Here is a 22,352-nt window from a genome sequence, read left to right on the forward strand (position 1 = left end):
CAAAGCACCATTTCAGCATAAAATTATTTAACAGGATGATATGGTTCTAAATAGAACTGTTAGCACATGTAAAAGAACCTTTAAAGAAGCATCTTTTTTTTTTAGAGTGTAGTTTTCTGGAGCTTGCATCTAACCCCCTTTTGCACTTTCATACCAAAAAAGGCCAGCTCGGTCACTACTCACTTATGCCATGAATAAAAAATGAATGTGTCCTCAAGGATCACAACCACTTTTAAACTGAAACATGTCATGACTCTAAAATAGGCCTTTGAAATTACCCAGAGTTATTTACATTCTGGAGCCACATTAGCAAGAGATTGATCGTTTTGCGCATGATAATTAATGTATATGATCTGGTATCTCTTAAAACAGAGCATTTTATGTGTTTAAAGTGATTTAAAAAAAAAATAAAATAAAAAATTAAGTCACTGGCATTAGTGCTTCCCATTGTTGTCCTCTTGTCAAGACACCAACCACTGTCAGGTCAAAATATTTCTATAGCGCTTTTCATAGCGCTTTTCAAGCTGCTGTAATGCCTTAAAAGGATAGTTCACCTTCAGTTGCTGATCCCCATCGACTTCCATAGTATGGGGGGGGGGGGCAATATGCAAGTCAATGGGGACCAGCAACTGAAGGTGAACTATCCCTTTAATTCTTTACATTGAGCAGTTTTAGTGCTAAATAGTTTTATTCAGGGAGCTGCTAGAGAGTCATTTCATAATGATATAATCGTCTGGTGAGGGAGCAAGAGAAGAGACAAGTTAGGGATCCAAAAGGTCAATTTTGTTGTTAACGGTTGAGAAAAATAAATAAATAATAATAAATAAAACTTGGGAGAGAAACCAGCTAGGGACACAGAAGGAGCCCATTCTTTTCTCATTAAAAAATATGAATTTAAATTTAACATAAAATCAAATTAATTTTTTTCTTTTTTTATTTATTTTTTAGGTTTGTATCACTGATCGAATGGACATAGAATTTGTGTCAGATTGGATGTGGCCACTATTCAGTCATTGCGAGGTCAGAAGTGGAAGACAGTGGGGTTTGCGTAGGGAAATGTCATCCTGTCAACAAGTGTCTGCAACTGTGGATTTCAAGCACTATCTTTGCGTGACTGATGTAAGGGAGAAAGTTGAAAGTAAGTGTCAGTTTTCTCCTGGTGTCCTCTTTGGTTCTCTGTGGCAAAGCTGATTTATGTGACATCAGCTCACACAGTTGTTGGATGTTTGTTTTTCAGTTGGGCCTTATCGTAAAATCCACCTTAATCCATTGTAATCCATCGATTATTTGTGTAATCATTATATATATGAAAGCAAAAAGGGTTAAGGTAATGGTTAGGGGATATAAAATACAGTTTGTACAGTATAAAATATGCCTATGGAATGTCCCTTTAAAAACATGGAAAGCCAATGTGTGTGTGAGTGTGTGTGTGTGTGTGTGTGTGTGTGTGTGTGTGTGTGTGTGTGTGTGTGTGTGTGTGTGTGTGTGTGTGTGTGTGTGTGTGAGAGAGAGAGAGAGAGAGAGAGAGAGAAAGAGAGAGAGATTTACAGTGAATTCCTGACAACCACAGCTGCCTTTTTAAGCATAAATGATTTGCCATTATTATTTTTTGTTTCCTTTTTTGTAGGTAATGACCTATGTCCACTGATTCAGGTAAATTATATACTAATCAAAATAATTTTCATCCATTAAATTTGCAAAAAATTTTGAAAAATAGGTGAAAATTTGTTACAGCAACTTGTGTGCCATCAACGAGATGTACATGATTACTACTTTAAATTAATCTTAAAAAAAAACAGACAAATGCAAGAACCACAAAATAGACTGATAATATATATTTTTAATTTAATGTTTGTATTTTTTTCTTGCCGTTTCTGGATAAAGTAGCATGTATGTCTTAATTTCTTTTTTATCAAACTTAATATTATTTTTTTTGTGCTATATGAAATGACTGAACTTTATTGTCATTCACATTTTTATAGGTTCTGCAGTGCATCTGCCATTTCTTTTCTCAAAAATGATAGGCAGATTGATCATTTTCTTTATTTGTACACATATTTATATATTTCTAAGAATTTTTTTCACTTTGACATTATAGGGTCCATTAGCTGACATTTATCAAAAATCATCAGTTAAAAGTTTCAGTGCTGTAGCTCAATAACTTATGAAGAAGTCCAAGGCTGGGTGAGTAATTTTTACAGGCACTGTGTTATTTAACTGTTAAAAAAAATGCTGGACCAAATCAGCTTAAGTTTTTTTACGTTACTCTAACTCATCAGCAATTTCAACTTTTAGTTAGTTTATTGGTTTTACTGGTAATTTAAGTTTAAAACAACGTTTATAACCAAGTTGATTACACTTAAAAATTTAAGGCAGCAACTGAACTTACGTTTTTAAGTTGAAATATAGATTTTTTTTTAATGACAAACCCTCAATGAAACCATTCACAAAGTCATATGATCTCTCTTCCCTTAACATGAAAAATATACTGAAACATTAAATGTCTTACATAACTATTTTTCAGATGTACAGGTCCTTCTCAAAAAATTAGCATATTGTGAAAAAGTTCATTATTTTCCATAATGTAATGATAAAAATTAAACTTTCATATATTTTAGATTCATTGCACACCCCAACGGAAATATTTTCAGTTCTTTTATTGTTTTAATACTGATGATTTTGGCATACAGCTCATGAAAACCCAAAATTCCTATCTCAAAAAATTAGCATATCATGAAAAGGTTCTCTAAACGACGCTATTAACCTAATCATCTGAATCAACTAATTAACTCTAAACACCTGCAAAAGATTCCTGAGGCTTTTAAAAACTCCCAGTCTGGTTCATTACTCAAAAACCGCAATCATGGGTAAGACTGCCGACCTGACTGCTGTCCAGAAGGCAATCATTGACACCCTCAAGCGAGAGGGTTAGACACAGAAAGAAATTTCTGAACGAATAGGCTGTTCCCAGAGTGCTGTATCAAGGCACCTCAGTGGGAAGTCTGTGGGAAGGAAAAAAGGTTGTGGCAAAAAACGCTGCACAATGAGAAGAGGTGACCGGACCCTGAGGTAGATTGTGGAGAAGGACTGATTCCAGACCTTGGGGGACCTGCGGAAGCAGTGGACTGAGTCTGGAGTAGAAACATCCAGAGCCACCGTGCACAGGCGTGTGCTTTTGAACCAGAAACAGCGGCAGAAGCGCCTGACCTGGGCTACAGAGAAGCAGCACTGGACTGTTGCTCAGTGGTCCAAAGTACTTTTTTCGGATGAAAAGCAAATTTTGCATGTCATTCGGAAATCAAAGGTGCCAGAGTCTGGAGGAAGACTGGGGAGAAGGAAATGCCAAAATGCCTGAAAGTCCAGTGTCAAGTACCCACAGTCCAGGGATGGTCTGGGGTGCCATGTCAGCTGCTGGTGTGGGTCCACTGTGTGTTTTATCAAGGGCAGGGTCAATGCAGCTAGCTATCAGGAGATTTTGGAGCACTTCATGCTTCCATCTGCTGAAAAGTTTTATGGAGATGAAGATTTCGTTTTTCAGCACGACCTGGCACCTGCTCACAGTGCCAAAACCACTGGTAAATGGTTTTGGCACTGACCAATGGTATTACTGTGCTCAATTGGCCTGCCAACTCTCCTGACCTGAACCCCATAGAGAATCTGTGGGATATTGTGAAGAGAAAGTTGAGAGACGCAAGACCCAACACTCTGGGTGAGCTTAAGGCCACTATGGAAGCATCCTGGGCCTCTATAACACCTCAGCAGTGCCACAGGCTGATTGCCTCCATGCCACGCCGCATTGAAGCAGTTCATTTCTGCAAAAGGATTCCCGACCAAGTATTGAGTGCATAACTGAACATAATTATTTGAAGGTTGACTTTTTTTTTTGTATTCAAAACACTTTTCTTTTATTGGTCGGATGAAATATCTAATTTTTGAGATAGGAATTTTGGTTTTCATGAGCTGTATGCCAAAATCATCAGTATTAAAACAATAAAAGACCTGAAATATTTCAGTTGGTGTGCAATGAATCTAAAATATATGAAAGTTAAATTTTTATCATTACATTATGGAAAATAATGAACTTTTTCACAATATGCTAAATTTTTGAGAAGGACCTGTACTTTGTTTTGTGTAAGCCTGGTAGGAAAAGATTGCAAAACCGCTTCATGTTTGCTCATGCTTTTGGTCACTACTAATTTTACTTGTTCTCAATTTGTTAGTTTGATAAGTAAAAGACCAATTAAAAAGCTGCTCATATATTTCCTATATGCAGTGCTGTAAACATTTTTTTTTTTAAGAGAGCATGGTGTACATTCATTAAATTAATCACACAAACTGTATTACCAATGATATGTGGCGAGTAATGTATTTACTTTTGAATAAATTCTAATTTGTATCATATATTTCTGAGAGGAATGGAAACGCAAGCAGCTGAAATAGAGATGGATGCATTAGCATTATTGAATTTCTGTGAGTGTATGTGAATAGCCATCCAATCAGTTCTTTTCTCCTTCATTTTTCATTCTCTTTCTCTCTGATGGTTCCTTGAAGTTATGGTTTCTGTCCAGTGCTGTGCATTGAGAGTGAGTGTGAAGCATGAAACTAGTGGAGATACAGGTCTGCTTTTATTCACACACATCACCAGTCACAATTCTATTTAACCTGCTAAATAGAGGGGGATTTGAGATTTCTCCCCGAATCGATCATGCAGAAACCTCAAGTGAGTGTTTGTGTGTGTTTTTGTACAACTGTGTGTGTGTGTGTGTGTGTGTGTGTCAGTGTGTGTGTGTGTGTGTGTGTGTGTGTGTGTGTCAGTGCTTAAATTACATCACTTTCTATCCAGTCTTTTGATGGGCACATGAAGTTTGGTCCTAGGAGAATGAAACTGACAATCACTATATTCATGCTGATATGTCCAAAAAGGGTTTCTTTTGGGTGAACTGTCCATGCGATTCTATTTTAAAACTTAGGATTTGGGATTTTTCTTTTTCTTTTTCTTTCCTACTTGTTTTCCTGACTTGCTGAGCTATTATTAATTTAAAAACAAATGGAAAAAGTTCATTTTGATTGAAGACGTCCCTGCAGGGTGCACTGCAGTGGGATGATATTATAATACATCTTTCTTCAAAAGCTATTTTCACAGTGTGACACTGAGACAGGACGGCAACTCCTTGCAGGACAGTAATGTTTCAACAGTCGTACTTCTAAGTTAAGAATGTTTTGAATACCAAATTAAGATAGATTGGCTTGCTTATCTTAAAAAAATAAAATGTCAATTTTAGAATCACTTTTATTCTAAAAACATAGGTACTGTATACACATTCAAATGCATTCTCTCACATAGCAAAACATTAAAAGCTAATGTTATAATTTAATTGATTTTGGGTTGAAATGAGTCATGCAACTCATATTGTTTAAAAGTTGGGGTTGGTAAGGTTTTTTTATTTTTTATTTTTTATGCTTTTGAAAGAAGTCTCTTATGTGAACCAAGGCTGCATTTGTTTGATCATAAAATGTTGAAAATGCAGTAAAACTGTAATATTTTTAATATTATAATTTAATATTTTTTAAATAACTGTTTCTTAATATATAGAGAAAATTCATTTATTTCTGTGATGGCAAAGCTGAATTTTCAGTTGCCATTACTTCGTTATTCAGTGTCACATGATCCTTTAGAATTCATTTTAATATTCTGATTTGGTGCTCAAGAAACATTATTTTCAACATTCAAAAGAGTTCTGCTGCTTACTTTGTTGTTTTTGTTGTTGTGGAAACCATGATGTGTTAAGAAAGAATTGGGAGATATAAAGAGAAAAATTCAGAGTTGTTGGACAAAAGAAGCAATTACCTTTTTTTTAATTCCATGGCGGAAACCAAAATCAAACAAATAAATAAATAAAAAACAGTTTATACAAAACGGTATAAGAAGTCAGAATTCTGAGTTAATACAGTTTTGAGTTTATGTCTTGCAATTAACTTTTCACATTTTTAACTGTATAAAAAATGGCATCAAGACCAATGGATTATTTAATATGTTGATATGGATGGATTATATAATATATTACATACTGAGTAAATCAAAGCATTTTGTGTTCAAGTGATTTTACACCATGGTCCATAAATTCAAAATGAATTATATGGATATCATTCCATTTTAATTCTGCTTCCTTAAAGTTCAAATTTAATGTATTTTTCATTTGAACAGAAATGTTCAGTTATGTTCGGGATGGGGTACATAATGTATTCAAGCTTGGTTTCTTATATATTTATTTACATGTATTAATTTAGCATGTGCTTTTATCTAAAGTGACAGCATAAACCTGGGACTGACAGGGGATTCATCGAAAATTGTAATAAAGCCTCTTTCAATTACACTAACGAGAGACAATCAGGAGTTCTCTAATGGGCATCTTTTATTCACCTCTTGGTCTAATAAAGATTAATGGATCTGACAGAAAACTAGTGAGAAGGGAAAATGGAGCTAAATTGCAGATGGCCAGGTGCAAGGCATGTTGGGAAATGTCATTTATTGGTGTAGGGAATGTGTCACTACAAGGAAGATGTGTACATGTCACAGCTTACTTTATCTCTAAGCAACCATAGCTAATAGAATAGGAACTGATGTTTTAAGCACATTTTGTGTGAGAACGATTATTTCAATGATTTGCTTCCTCAAAATTGAATTTTCATTGATGTGTCTAAAAAGCAATTGCCTAGAACATATCTGAATTTATTCAGCATGCCCAGAAACCACAGCAGTGATGAAGCTCCTTTGGAAATACGCATCCCTCCCTGAGATTAGCTGCTCTGGAAAATCAGCTCTCTGCTTTGCATTTGTTAGAGCTTAAATAGGGTCGGTGTCAAACCGAAAGAGAGATTGAATTCATAGCAATAGCAATTGAGAAATTAAAATAAATGGTGTCAGATTGCCAGAATGACCACTCTAAACTGTCAGGTGCAACTCAGGGGTTTCTCAATTACTCAAAGTCCCCAAAGAACAAGGAGCTGTTTGCCTGGTAAGCCAAATGATATTTTAGATTCATGTCTGTGAAGTACACCAACAAATAAGCTGCTATAATGAGAAGGCTGTGTTATAGGAATCACTAAGAGTATGGGTCATGAGGGAGGGGAAGGTTTAAGAGAGCTCACTGTAAACTTATTCAAGCTGTTAACTGTAAATTAGCTATGATTCAGAACTAAAGGAGCAAAAGGTTCTTTTATTACAGCATGTTTCTCTCTAGTGTGTGTGTGAGGCAAAACTCAAGAAATGGAGCAAGAGGTGATTTGATTCGAGGAGAGCAGCACTTGGCTCATGACCCACTTATGCATGGATCTCAATAAAATCTTCCTGGTTACTATAGTATAATAATAATAATAATAATTATTATTATAAAAAGAATTAGCATCAAACCAAATATTACCAAAAAATGAATAGAGCTCATTTGGATATTTTAAACTTTAAATCAATAGTTTATTCACAATTGAACATTTCCTGAAAATGTACTCACCCTCAACATTTCTTCATTGGACGAGATCTGGAGAAATTCAGTATTACATCATGTGCTCACCAGTGGGTCCTCTGCAGTGAATGGGTGTTTGAACTCTGATTTTGATGGCACCCATTCACTGCAGAGGATCTATTGGTAAGTGATGTAATTCTTCATCTATCTCTCTCTCTCTCTCTCTCTCTCTCTCTCTTTCAGACAATGCCTCCATATGTGGCTTTAACAAAATCCTATTTCATCACCACCGTCTGGCGTGATAATGGGACAGTTTCCCCATGAGCTGCTGACCCAAAACTGGACTTGACTGTCAGAAGGTCAAGTTCTGGCTGTTGCACAAAGACAAGCTGCTACAACGTTCCTTCAGCCAGGGTTTTATGCCATTTTGCCATTCTTGAGAGAAATGTCATGTAGATGTCAGTGAAATGGGCAGCAATCACAGGGCAGAAAGAGTGAGTCATGCTTGTCTTGCTGAAATATTGTCTAGACAGCATCTTGACAGCAACTGAGAACGGGGTAGACAATAAAATGAAAGAATCCTGCTGACAAGAAGTTTGACTGGTACTCTAATCACTAAGATGCGTCATCATACTTATAAACTATCACGTAATTTTATATACAACTGTGTCTATACATTTTGGTTACTAACGCAGTTCTAGTAAGGCTCACCTCAACACGTGTTCGTCGATTTGAAGAAAAGTGATGTAGTTCATTTCAAAGTCCCTCCCCCCGGTGTCTGTGCGTTGTGCATGTGCGTGCGCTCTCTGCGCTTCATACTCAATCCGTGCGCGCAAAGGAGCGCACTGAGCATCTCCGCGGATCAGTCGGACCTGTTCGAATCCTATAATTCGCACGCAACTTTCTTTCAATTTGTTAGAGGAGGCTGACAACAAGGAACTAAACAAGTCTTCTTTTTAATCAGCCAGGGGAAATAAACAGCGCGCACAGAGGTTTCAGCTGTTGTTGACATCACCTCTTCCGTCACCGTTACCATGCAAGTTCACATCGCCAGCATCCTGATGTGCGGAGTGTCGGGTGAGTTATTGTGCTTCACCTTGTGTTTTCTTCATTCATTCTATCAGAGAAAGTGGCCTGTTTTGTTTGTTTAATAAACTCAGATCACTTTTACTGTTAACAGTTTAGCTACACATCTTTGACGTGCTTTTCATTTCAAAAATAGTTTTAAATCATCTTAAGTTTTTGGCCCATGAGGAAACTGATGCGTTTTTCGTTGCTTTTGATAGATTGTTAATTATTGGTGGATAATTATTAAATTTAGTTTCCTATTACCTTTTTAGCCATGTGTGACTTTCAAGGGATCGATTTTTTCCCGTAATTTTCGTCTTTGCAAAAAGTTTATAAATTTTATCTTAAAGACTAAATATTTAGTGATATGTATCTACAATAATGAGGATATCATCAGAGAACTTGTATTTTCTCATTGTTCCGTCCAGTACAGACGATGATCGAGCCGCTGTTGCTATGGTTACCTCCTCACGCAAAAGTTAAATTTCTCTGCGCTTACGTATATTTAGCGCAGCCTGACTAACTTGTTATTTCACTTTTATCTGGTCACTGAAACGCTGTTGAAACGTTTGTATAATCAGGCCTGTATGAAAAAGAATAGCCTATTAATACCCTCCTCCCATAAACCTTTACTTTGATTTCATAATTAGAATTTAATTGGCTTAAGAAGGACTCTGCTTTCCAGTATAAAGTGATTAAAGTATATCAGTTTGAAGGAGGATGAACAAGGTAGGCAATAAAATAGTTACACTCAGATATCAAAATTCACTGTAAAATAAATTGGAGGGCCACGTCAAGGCTACATCTCAAATCCTACAGTGCTACCTGGGTAGCCTACATGTGCCAGAATTCAGCAAAAATTCTGTGAAGATACCTGTGATGCTGTCTAGGTAAGGTAGGCAACTTTGGAGGTTTTAAATCACACCCCATGTTTTCCTTTCTTGTGAGCACAAATTACGCATAACATTGGTTTTGACTGTGTAGTGTGTGTGAGAGTGAGTGTGTCAAGTTTTGCCTACATTGCAGGGACCAGCCAATGGTCACCACAAGGATAAACAGCTGGATAAACATACTAAACAATGTTTTAATTAAAATGAAAAAAAAAAAAAAAGTTGATTTGAGGGGAGGAGACAAAAATGATAGTCAATAGAAAGTCCCCAAATGTGTATATATATTTAAATATCTAATTGGGGAGTGCTTAGGTATCATAAATTCACAAATAACAAATTCCATAACTTGTGGCATTGACTGTATAGTGCCCATAATAATAACAATATAGTTTATGTCTTTTATGTCTGATTGTAGTTTGTGTTCTCCAGTTTACTAATGGTGTAAGGTTTGTCATACAGTATATGTCACTCAAAAGCAGATAAACCTGATCCAAGATAAACAGCTGCAATGAGATTCAGATCCTCCATGAAAGATATTTATAGATTTGTACTGCTTGGATAACAAATGAAGTTAAGGGGGGTTAAGGGGAACAGTTGGTCTGCACATAGAACTGATGAGAAGGCTACGCAGTGCATCATGGTTGTATTGATTAGTTGGTTTAACTATAGAAACTCAATTTACTACAATGTTTGATATCAGGGTGCTTCAAAAAAAAAAAAAAAAAGCGGGTTTTACATTTCAAAATTATGTAATATAAAAATTCAAAGGTATTTCTCTCTGTTGTATAAATCAACCTAAAGCTTAGGTCTTCACACCCATTCGGAAAAGAAAGAAAGAAAGAAAAGCCTACTGTCTGATAAATTGCACTGCACTGTCTGCCCCCAAGCTTTTGCTACACTACAGCAATTCTTCATGTTGACACACAACTATTTCTTCTTTTGGGCTGTTTATTCATAGATCTATAGATTGCCTTGAGAATGACTTGCAGTAATACGAGTCAATGGCGTCATGCACTCATGATTTTTTGAGGGGGCACGGGGGTGGGGGGGGGGGTGCTATAGGGCTCATCATGCCTGTCATGTGACACAGCAGCCGCAATAGCACTGTATAACTGATATAGCTTACGTTTTATTTTATTTTTTCCTTTTTATTCGAAATATTTCCAACCGTGTTAACTAGGCTATATCAGGAAATATCTCGATTCGCAAACATGTGTAAGTAAATGCGTTTTGCACCAGACTGTTATTTGATCTATAATGGGTGATGGGCAAAGTAGCGTAATAGTATAATCTATTAACTACACATAAAAACCTCACTTTTTATTTAAGTACCAGATATGGGTGCCATGCCATAAAATATTTTTAATATGACTGACTTTGTATTTAATGTGAATTTAATAACAATGTTGTAAGTTACTAACATTTCATTTCAGTCTAGCCAGAGTTCAGACACTCTCAAAAACTCCCATTTAAATCACTGAAGCTTTTTACACTGTGAAATGAATTTCTTACTTAGCTACATTCGTACGCACATCTGCACTTTGTTATAATTCATTCAGCGAGCATGTGAACAAAACACCGTGTTTCAGCGATGACTCATCTGAAAGTCTCTGATTGGCCATTGCATTCATAAGCTCAACAGAATCGTGTGTAATTGGTTATAATGCAGCGCTGTTAAGCACGTCTGTCTCTGGCTCAGCGCCAGCCAAAGAGCAAACGCAGATTTGAATTTAGCAGATGATGCTGTGCCGCACTGAACGATCTAACTGCAATTGTATCAGATAGGCCTATAAAAAAAAAAGGAAAAAAAAATAAGCTGCATTTAAAATCCACTTGGCTCAGAAATCTCACTCTGAGTGTGCCTGACGCCTCTGATACAAGTCATTTTGCGGGGATTTGCGTGACCTCACATAAACGGGTATCGAAAGAAAGAAACTGGCGATAAATATCCTATTCATGCATGCGTAATTTAGCAAAAACTTTTTTGTTGTTGTTGTAATTTTCATCATCATGCAGGTCTGACATTGTTTTTATACAGAGGCCATCGGTTTTACTTAAATAGTTTTTAACCGTCAAAACCTTTAGTTACATAGCCTACTTTAATTTATTTGAAAACATCTTATAAAACAGTACAGTGTCTGGGGATATATTTTACATCAATTAAAACAAGAAAAAGGCAATTTGAAGTTAACATGGTTTAACATGTAATTGTGAATTACTAATAGTTAAAATAAAAATGCTTTTGTATTTGTGAAAAAGGCATAACACCTCAAGGAACCTGAGACTGAATTTATAATGCTCAATTTCTCTCTTCTCTGTCTTTGTCTCTTCTGAAGTGGTGCTGACCATGTTTAACGTATCAGAGGATCGGGCTCACTGCCCACTGGGCTACTTCCCCTGTGGAAACCTCAGTACCTGTCTTCCTCAGCTTCTTCACTGCAATGGCGTGGATGACTGTGGGAATCAGGCAGATGAGGAGAATTGTGGTTAGTTCAGATTCCTTCCTGTCTGTCTCTTGTCATTTCCCCTGTGTGCATTTTTTTCTTTTTTTACTTTGTACTGTATTATTTGCTTATCCAAAGCTGATTTTACACTGCCAGTGCCAATATTTACACTGCATGATGCAGATTTCCTTTTTATAATACCACACATAGACAGAATAAATATGTTTATTTTTGGTAATTTAATCTGATTGATTGAGCAGCTTTCTAAGAGTGGTGATATAACACCCTGTCTATATCGGGTGCGAGCGGTGTGATGTGTATAAAGCAATAAGAACCCATAATCAGTAAACATGCCATGTACTATTTCTGATGTACTCTACCAACTTGCGTTACTTCTGAATGGATTTGTAATGTTTTCTGTAATGCATAAAGCATATACAGTGGATGTCCGGTGTAGACATGTGGATGTCCAGCTCCTGCAGTTTGAAATGAAATATCCAGAGAGATTTAGAGCATGCAGCAATAAAGATTATATAACAAGATTTAAGGTATATTGCCCCTGTTCTGCTTTTTCTCTGGTATCTGTTATTCTTTCAGTATTTCTCATCTCCTATCCTTTTTTTTTTTTTTTGCATTTCATCTTTTGAAATTTGTGCTTTGTTTCTTCCTTCCAGATTCTGACTATTTCTGCTCCCTTTCTCCACCTCTCTCTCTTTTCTAAATTCTATGACTGTGTGAGATACAACCATGTCAGTTGACTTCATCTCCACTATTGGATTCTGATAATAATGCATAATCAGTCAGACTGAAACAAAGATTTCTGCCATTTTCATCTGTACAAATTGTCATATTTAATTTACCCTTCTCATCCATCTCTCTCAGTAAGGGAAAGCCTAGCAGTTAAACAGTTTTATCATCAGACTTCCAGTCACAAGCCCAAATTGATTTTTTTTCCCCCCCACAGGATTATCTTCTAATAGTCTCAGAGGTATCTGGTTAGAAGGTACTGATGAAGAACCAATTAAGTTGTAATTATCCTCCCACCCCAAAATCAAATAGCATTCCTTGACTTGGTAACAATTGCTAATGATTTTTATTTTTATTTTTTTACAAGACACAGTGTTGTTTACCTTGCATAGATGTAGTAATTTCCAATTGAACTCTCAGTAATCATCTACTCAAGCAATATCACTACATGTTACAATGGCCCTTTTGGTTATGTAGGCAGTTTTGTTAATGTCATACTTGTCAGAAACGTCGTTCGGCAACTGTCTCATGGCATCTGTCACAGCAACCGTATCAAACCCAATCTTAAGTGTCACCATTTGGCCCCTACAGTGATGGGCACCGCATTTAACCTTGTCTTACTTACTTTTGCGTCCTTTGTACAACAGAGAACGGCGGGGGGTGGGGGGGGATTAAGAGGAGTTGTGTTGGCACCAGACTGTAAAAGGTCAGGACGAAGGGAAATGTCACAGTGTACATAATATCTTAAGACATTTGCTTAGACCTGTGTGTTGAGTCAAGCAGAACAAGACAGACAGGAAGTGAGAGATCCTCTAATGCCTTTCCAAATCCCCGAGATTGGTATTGTGTATGTTTGAGAATCCAGTCCCACCTTTCTGATCGCATTTTGCTTGTCGTAACTGAGTTATCAAAGCCTTTTCAGGGCCAGAAAGGTCACTGTCGGATATCACTGTAAACGATAGGCATGAATTATCCAGGCTTAGCACTGGCATGAAGATGCTTGCTCTCGCTGTTCGGTGAAAACTTGGATATAGATGAAAGGCCAAGTGAACTAAATGATAAGTTGTACTTGAGCTCTCGAAAGATGATAAAAGTATTTTTTCAAACTAGAAAGAGAAGAAAAAGGGCCTTTGAGATTTGATAGATAATGAAGTTTTGGATAAACAATTGAATCTCTATATAAAGCGAAAGTGGAGATGCGGGCCCACCCGCAGTCAATCTCATTCTGTCTCTCTCTCATGAGGATGAAAGACAGGGATATGGACACATTTTGACTCTGGGTGACGCCACAAAGAAAGCCATTTGTCATTTTTGCCATGAATGCTTTGAACCTCAAGAGCTTTGTCAGATTGTAAAATCCGAGTCCCTCAGGAAATTAGCATCTGTCTGTGGACTTATATACATTTTGTCATCGGTAATGGGGTGTAGCTTTGATTTAGCATCATATGAATTTTAGAAACTGAAGTTAGAGCAATGCACCACAGACAGTCATCCATTATGGTGGCGGTTTAGTCTACAGCAGTGCTTCCCAAACCTGTCCTGGAGGACCCCCTGCCCTGCACATTTTGTATGTCTCCCTAATCAGAGACACCCAATTTAGTTCTTGCAGTCTCTACTAATGAGCTGATGAGTGGAATCAGGTGTGTTAGATAAGGGAGACATACAAAAAAATGCAGGGCAGTGAGGCCTCCAGGACAGGTTTGGAAAGCACTGGTCTTCAGTATTCTAAATCATCTTATATTTCAGTTTTTTTCCTCATTTCAGAGTATTTTATTTTTTTGGAGCCTAAATTGACTTCTGTGTGGCCTTTCTTCTTGTGAATTGAAGTGATTAGATTGTGTTTGTTTTGTTAGCTGGAGATAAGACTGGGACTGTGTTGTTTGGAGGTTAGATTCTCTCTTAGTAATCCAGCGAATCTAAAATATCGCACAAGGCTTTCTTCTGAATATGAGTTTTGCAATTCTAAATAAACAAGCTAACAAACTGCTTTGTCATCCCAACAGTTTATTAGACCGCAAGTACCTTCAGCAAGTTATGGTGTATTTTATAGTCATTTTTGCTTTTGAGTTTAGCAATACTAATATAATACTCAATAGAACATTTTAATACTCAAGAGTTTCTCTTTCATAGCATGAGAAATAATGTAGTTGTTACTTGTAGTTGTACTTATGTTTAGTTTAAGTGTCAACTTTGTCTCAGATGCTTTTCCTAAAATGCTATTCAGTGAGTTTGAAAGGTACAGCTCATATTAAAATCCCTGACGTTTCTTTGATACTTTGGAAAATCTGAGCACAGTTTGAGACATTGTTGACTTCTTTTAAGGAGAATTGAGTCTTTTTTTCCATTAAAAAAAAAAAAAAAAAAAAAAATCTGAGAAGTGAATGTCTCCAAATGTCTTTGTTTTTTGTCACGAGTAACAATTGATTATATTAAAGGGATTTTCTTTTATAGCAAGTATCAGCCAACTAATTAATGGTCTTCTAGTTTAAAAGAACAGCACATCAACAAGGTCTTGATGCACAGTTGGATATGTGACTCCAGGCAACTGCTGAAAATAATTTAGTCTCTGATAAATTGGTTAAAGGATTCAGAGAGCAAATCATCATTAATTCTCGTATGCTGAATGTGTCACTTTTGTTTTGTTTAAGCAATGAACAAGATGAAAATCTATGCTATCCATTTTGTTTGGTTGGCTGAAAATGCAGAATGCAGTCTGCATTGATTCAGTGTCCATTGATTCAGTGGCCATTCATGACAAACCAATTACAGAGTCATTATTTATGAGTAATTTACAATTTCATTACAGAACTGTATATTTTTAACCAAGGTACAATCTTGTCATTTTGTGGGGTTGGCAGGTCGGCATATTAAACTGGGGCAAAATTTGTGCCACACTGAAGTACAACCCTAATCATTTTTAGCAACCTGAAACTTTCCTCAATCCAGTGATAGGTTCCTCTTCACAAACACTCATTTTCTTTAAGACAGTTCCTTTTAAACATTTTTGTTTCCAGTCTCATTGAAACTTGCAGTTTTTCACAAGCGCATTCCAGTTTTGCGTGCATTATGCATCAACCAGTCTGTGAAAGGACTGTGTGAGGTCTATGATGGTGCCGTAATTATAAGCCAAAAGAAATTTATTTAAAACAGCAAAGGGTGTATGCAGCTTTAACAAAGATGAATTTGCTAATGTAATAATTGATTAGCTGTATCTGTAGCTAACCCCATAACCTTGGTCACACCCCACCAGTTCCTTCCAGGCATGTGATTGGAAAGTGATCACATTTACTGTATGTGGTACATTTTCTGCACTAAAACATAATGAAAAAGCAGTGAGAAAAATAATAATGTGCATTTGCTGATCGATCGATCTATCCATGTGTCTATATGTATCTGTCTGTCCATCTATGGTGCTATCTGTCATTCTTCAGTCATTACCAAATGTTTTGGCAGTGATATGTGTTTTGCAAAGTTTGCTGCTTCATTATTTATAAATTATTTTTCCACATTTCTATGATATACTGAAAAACAAGTTTTAAAAGGATTTTATTAAAAAAAAAAAAAAAAAAAATCTATATTTACAATATTTCAATATTTAGGGTGTTGACCCTTGTTCTTCATAACCCCTGCAGTTCGCTCTGGCATGCTGGATATTAGCTTCCGGGCCAAATCCTGATGGATGACGATTCATTCTTACCTTACTAGTTCACAATTTGTAGGCTTCTGCTTGCCCACTCGCTTTTTGAGCACTGACAATAAGTTCTCTATGGGACTGAGATCCGGGAGTTGCCTGGCCACAGATCCAAGATTTCAATGTAATTATCTACTAGCCACTTCTTTATCACTCTTGCTTTGGGACATGGTGCTCCATCATGCTGGAAAATTCACAGGTCACCAAATTGCTCATGGATCATTGGAAAAAGTTACTCTTGCAGGACATTTTGATACCATTCTTTATTCATGGCCGTGTTTTTGAGTTAGAATTATGAGAGAGCCCACTCCCTTGGTTGAAAAGCAACCCCACACATGGATGGTCTCAGGATGCTTTACTGTTGGCATGTCACAGGACTCATGAAAGCATTCATACTTTCTTCTCCAAGCAATTGATTTTCCAGATGTCCCAAACAGTCGGAAGGGAGCTTCAGAGAAAATAACTTTGCACCAGTCTTCTGCTGTCCAACCTTGTACTTCCTGCAGAATTTCAGTCTGTCCTTGACATTTTTCTTGGAGAGAAGTGGCTTCTTTGCTGACCTTCTTGACACCAGGCCGTTGTCCAAAAGTCTTGGCCTCACTGTGCGTGCAGATGCTCTCACACCAACCTGCTGCCATTCCTGAGCTCTGCACTGCTGGTGACACGACTCTGTAGTGGACTCCTCAAGAGGAGACGGTCATGGCGCTTGCTGGACACTCTGGGACATCCTGAAGCCTTCTTCACTGCAGTCGAACCTCTCTCCTTGATGATCAGATAAATGGCTCTTTCAGGTGCAATATTCTTTGTAGCAATTTTCTTGCATGTGAGACCATTTTGATGCACCATGATGATGACTGCACGTGTTTCTTTGTAGGTAACCATTGAAGCATACAATGATTGGAAGTGCTTCTTCCCTCCTTCTATAGCAATCAGTCTGCTCTAACAATCTAATTAGTATGATAGTGATTTCACTAGTACTCATTCACTCTTTCACATGTGCTGCTGATATTATTAGTCATTTAATGTTAGCCGGTCATTTTGTGACAGGATCAAAAAACAGTGAAATTTGTTTTTTTGTGTGTGTGTTTGTGAAAATTATTATTTAAAATGCATCTGATCACTCTTCACAATAATATAGAAGCAATGTGAATGAAGACCACAACGGCTTAAGCAGCAAACTTTGCAAAACACAATATTTATGTCACTGCCAAAACTATTGTATCTATCGCTCTCTCTGTCATCAGTTGTAGCTGAGTGAGACATCTCTTTTTGCTTCTTCATTGCACTACATGTAGAGTCTTTTGAAGTATGTCTTGTTACATATAAAAGTGTAATATATCTTCATGCAGTATGCATGTTTTGCTTATTTTTAGCCCTACATGGATAGAAAATACAACATAGAAATTATATAATTAAGTTTATGCAAATGCATTGCTTTAACATTTACAAAACTGTTCACATTGTTATTCAGGTATGCTTGAGTGTGCAGTAGTTCATAGAGAGGGGCAGATGAATAATGCATTATATATTTTAAAATAGATCTTCCTAATGAAACATAATCAGAAAGTTAAATAAGATGTCTCACTCATCTAGTATTCTTGAAGCAGTATTAACAGTTTTTTTTTTTTTTAAGCAACATAAACATACATTTTGCAGGTATTTTAGAGACCGTTTTTATTAAAGCAGACATGAATGAATTAATAAACTGAAATAGATGATCTAACTTGGGGAGTTATCAAATTGCCATTGACACTGGCAAAGACATCACATCATCAAAGACATGAGGCATTCCTGTTAATTTCAGGCCAGATCCACACCTGCTGCTCTCTTCTTGTACAGATATATGTTATCTAAAACTGGCTAATGTAGTAATTTAGCATTTAATGAATAAATTGTGACTTCATAAGCTCAGTGGGAATTCAAAGATTTTTGTCTTAAAATAGCAAGACCTGGAGGGAATATTTGAAATATTTTAATGTTCACAAAGCTTTTGACTCTACAAGTGACCGACCCTATCATCCAGAACTTTGTTTATGAATTTAAGATAGTTTTGATGAAATATGTATCAAAGAGTATATCTTAGTTAATAAGACCATTTTGTTTAAATCAAGAAGAAAGTGTTTAATAAACATTAAAGATCTTAAGTCTTAATCTTATTCTTAATCAAAAGATCTTAATCTTGTGAGCTTAATGGGACGTGGAGATGATTAATTATTATCTAAACAGATTAATGCTTTTTTTCTGCACCTAGACATGGTATGATTAATTTTTTAAGCAGTATGAGCTTCTGCAGCAAAAAAAGAAAAAGTAAAAATGTGCAACTTGATCTCATTAGTATTCATTATTCGTATATGTTATATCATTTTAAAGCACACATACATCTTTATATTTGTATAAATTACATTCAGTAAAAAGTATCAGCTTCCAAAATATAAACACTTTTACTTGTGTAATTTAAACCCTAACCCTAACAGATTTTCAGAATCCTTTGATGTTCGTAGAATAATAATTGTAAAATTACAATTATGTTGTCACATTTTGAGCTAACAATAGCAATAGTGCATGTGACCGTTTCTACCTCTCTTTATTTGTATATTTGTAATCTCTATCAATGTATCTTAGGCTAGAGTTTTGAGATGCATTGGAAAGAAACACACATAACTCTGTCTAGTTTGGATTTCACACTGTCATTATAATTTAGAAACTGAATATGACATTGAGCGACTTGAATGAGTAGAATGAATATGAAAATACACTGCAAACCTTAATGACTGTTTCAAAGTTGCATCGACCAGTTTATTTTTTATCGCTTCAAGCTTATGTTTATCTTATTGGGGTGACGATCATTGGTGTTGATCTGCAGGGGTTTTGGAATTGACATGATTTACATCTGTACATCAGAGAAGGAGTTTAAACATAAACAGTGTGATCTGTGACTACCCAGTAGTGGCGAATGGGGGAATATGTGTTTCTGCTGTATTTTTTGAACCGTTCTGAGTTCACTGGTGATTGAGAGGTCCAGCGGGAAATCTTTGACAGAATTCATCAAGACAGAGGGAACAAGCTGAGGATGAACCGTAAGATTAGAGTGAGATGTCTTAATCATGTATCTGTTATCTCTATCTCTGGATTCCAACATACTTAGAAGAAGAAGACGATAAGCCAGGCATCCCTGCTTCCTTTATAACAGCAAGAGTCTGGTAAAATTCCTTCAAATTGAGATTTCTCATTTAGAATTTCCTTCCAATTTTCAGTTTGAAGTATTGCAAGGTATGTAAAGTACACCACTGTTCAAAAGTTTGAGGATGGTATGTATTTTAAATGTTTTTGAAAAGTCTCTGCCTTCTGTTTTCTATTTTGTAAGGATGGATTTTACCAAAACTGAATTCAAGATTCCTATCTTGTAATAAAATAATAAAATAATCTAATCTGAAGAGAGGATCTACGAGAAAGAGCACAGGATAACAGCTGGCCCAGTCTCATCTCTTCCCCCCATGTCAAGTTCCTGACTCCTCACTCCCTCTCCTTCCCCTCAGGTCTTAGTAAAAGTCATGCAGATTTCACAAATCTATTGTTTTAAGCTGTTTTATGTGTGGACATTTTAAATAGGGTGCGACTGGTAAGATGGTTTCACTCTCGCATCAACAGAACAGGCAAGAATAAAGGCCCTGATATACTTCAAACGAAATCAAAGAACAAACTGATATGACGTCATTTCGAACAAAATCAGGCAGAAACGAAGTTCGTTTTGAGTTTGTTTCGGCAGTCCAAACAGCTGACCAAAGCGAACTTTCTGGGGTAGTTTGTTTGGCTCCTAAACACCTTTGATCTTCCATTGGTCCGTGGCGGTTATGCAATCGGTGAGTGTTCTGAAACTCCACCTTCTTTGATGTGCAATATTTTTTCCCCGGTTCGTTTCTCATTCAACGGAGGTCAGGCAAGAGAGAACAATATCTCCGGCCTAGTCACTAGCAACATGAATACGCTGGCGTGTTGAATAGCTGAGCTGGCACAAATATATCCGCACCAGTACGATCGCTCCTGGAGAGACTTGAAAGATTCAGAGAAAGCATTTAATTCCTAGAAAGAAATTGCAATGAAGCTTGGTGCTGACGACCTGGAGTTATGCAAAAAGTGACGCAGAGAAACATCCGAGACAAGTTTTCCAAAGCCATGAAAAGAATGAAAGGATAGAGTACAGATATAAGGTAGCAAGTACCAAATACTGTACATGTTTCAAATAAATGTTACACCATACTGTTGCTGCTGTTGTTTTTCTTTCAATAAGCAAATTTAAAGGGTATACGGTAAATGAAATGCCAAACGAACATACAACTATAATAAATGTTCTTATCAAAAGTAAATCATGACACCACATAAAATATAAAAAGGGGTAAAACATTTGTCCTGTTCTACAAAATAAATGAACACTAATAAAATAACATAACAAACTGACTCCAAAAAATTTTTTCCACATCATGCTAAAGTTTTCAGATTATGAGCCATTCACACTTAAAGACTGATATGGAAATGGAATGGTTCTTTTGTATTGCAAACATGCTACTTGACTCTGAACTGCTGCTAATCATTATTCTTTTGTCTATAATATTCTGACCATTGGTGTCCGTCTCATACCTAGATTGCCTACACTTCATCATTTCATCGTTGTTGTGTTTAGGGGATACATGCAAGCGTCGCGAGTCATGTTTACATTAATCTGGGTGTCAGAATGTTCGAAGAAAACAGTATACCGCCATTTCAAACTTTTTTTTGTCCCATAATGAAGAACGAAAATAAACTTTGTTTGAAGTATACTAGGGCCTTAAAGAAAACAAAACCTGTTCTTCTGATGTGGAGATGCCCCAATAAAGATATTTGATAACCATTTGCTATCATCCCCAAAACTAGGTTTGGCACCTTTTGGGCACGAGATTTGGGTGCTAAATGCTTATAGTCCTTTTGTTAGATTTGGGATATTTAAAGAGATTTGGCATACCACTCAGGGAAGCATCTGTATCCAGAACTTCCCACACAATTTTGGTGTGTCTCTATTGCTATTGCCAGGTATGCTGAATTTTTATATATATATATATATATATATATATATATATATATATATATATATATATATATATATATATATATATAAATAATAATCTTTTATAACATCATAAATGTCTTTACTGTCACTTTTGCTCATTTTAATGCATTCTTTCTGATTATAGGTAAAAAGAAAATCGTACTCACCCAAAACTTTTGAACTGAATTCTATAGAACTGAAAAGTGTTATCACAACTTTTTACCAAATAGCATTTACATTTTTTTTTTTCAAAGAATGTTATGCATGTTTATAACCTTTACTTCAGTTGCAAGCGAAGGGTTCACTATGATCTAAGGTCACAGAACAGCAGTTGAAACCAGCAGTGATGTTAGCTTTGACTTTGGCATTTGTCCCTGGAGAAAAAAAAAAAAAAAGCTGCAGTGACGTGAATAAGGCTAATGTGTTAAAGTTAACACAGTGGAAGTTGTCACAGTTCTAAAGTGAAAGTGATTTCTCGCTGTAAATTCATAGTGCATTCCATACACCAAAACTAAGGTCAATAAGTTATTTTTTTTATTTATTTTTTTATGGAAAGAATGTAATACTTTTATTGAGCAAGAATGCATTAAATTAAAAGTATCAGTAAAGAAATTTGAAATATTATAAAATGTTTAAAATTAATTCAGTTCTTCTGAACTTTCTATTCATCAAAGAATCATGAAAAAAGTATAATGGTTTCCATAAAACATTAAGCAGAACTCTTTCAACACTGATAATAATAAGAAATGTTTTTTGAGTGCCAAGTCAGCATATTAGAATGATTTTTAAAGGATCATGTGAGACTGAAGACTGGAGTAATGATGCTGAAAATTTAGCTTTTCCATTACAGGAATAAATTACATTTTAAAATATATTAAAATAGAAAACATTTGTAGAACTGTATAATATAATATAATATAATATAATATAATATAATATAATATAATATAATATAATATAATATATAATATA

General features: G+C 35.9%; 1 pseudogene; it reads left to right on the forward strand.

The window, feature by feature from the left end:
* The first annotated feature begins 7,930 nt into the window (after positions 1-7,930).
* The window catches only part of LOC122144473, a 44,790-nt pseudogene continuing 30,368 nt past the window's right edge, over positions 7,931-22,352 (forward strand).

Source organism: Cyprinus carpio, unplaced genomic scaffold, assembly GCF_018340385.1.
Source record: "Cyprinus carpio isolate SPL01 unplaced genomic scaffold, ASM1834038v1 S000006694, whole genome shotgun sequence".
Taxonomy (NCBI): Eukaryota; Metazoa; Chordata; class Actinopteri; order Cypriniformes; family Cyprinidae; genus Cyprinus; species Cyprinus carpio.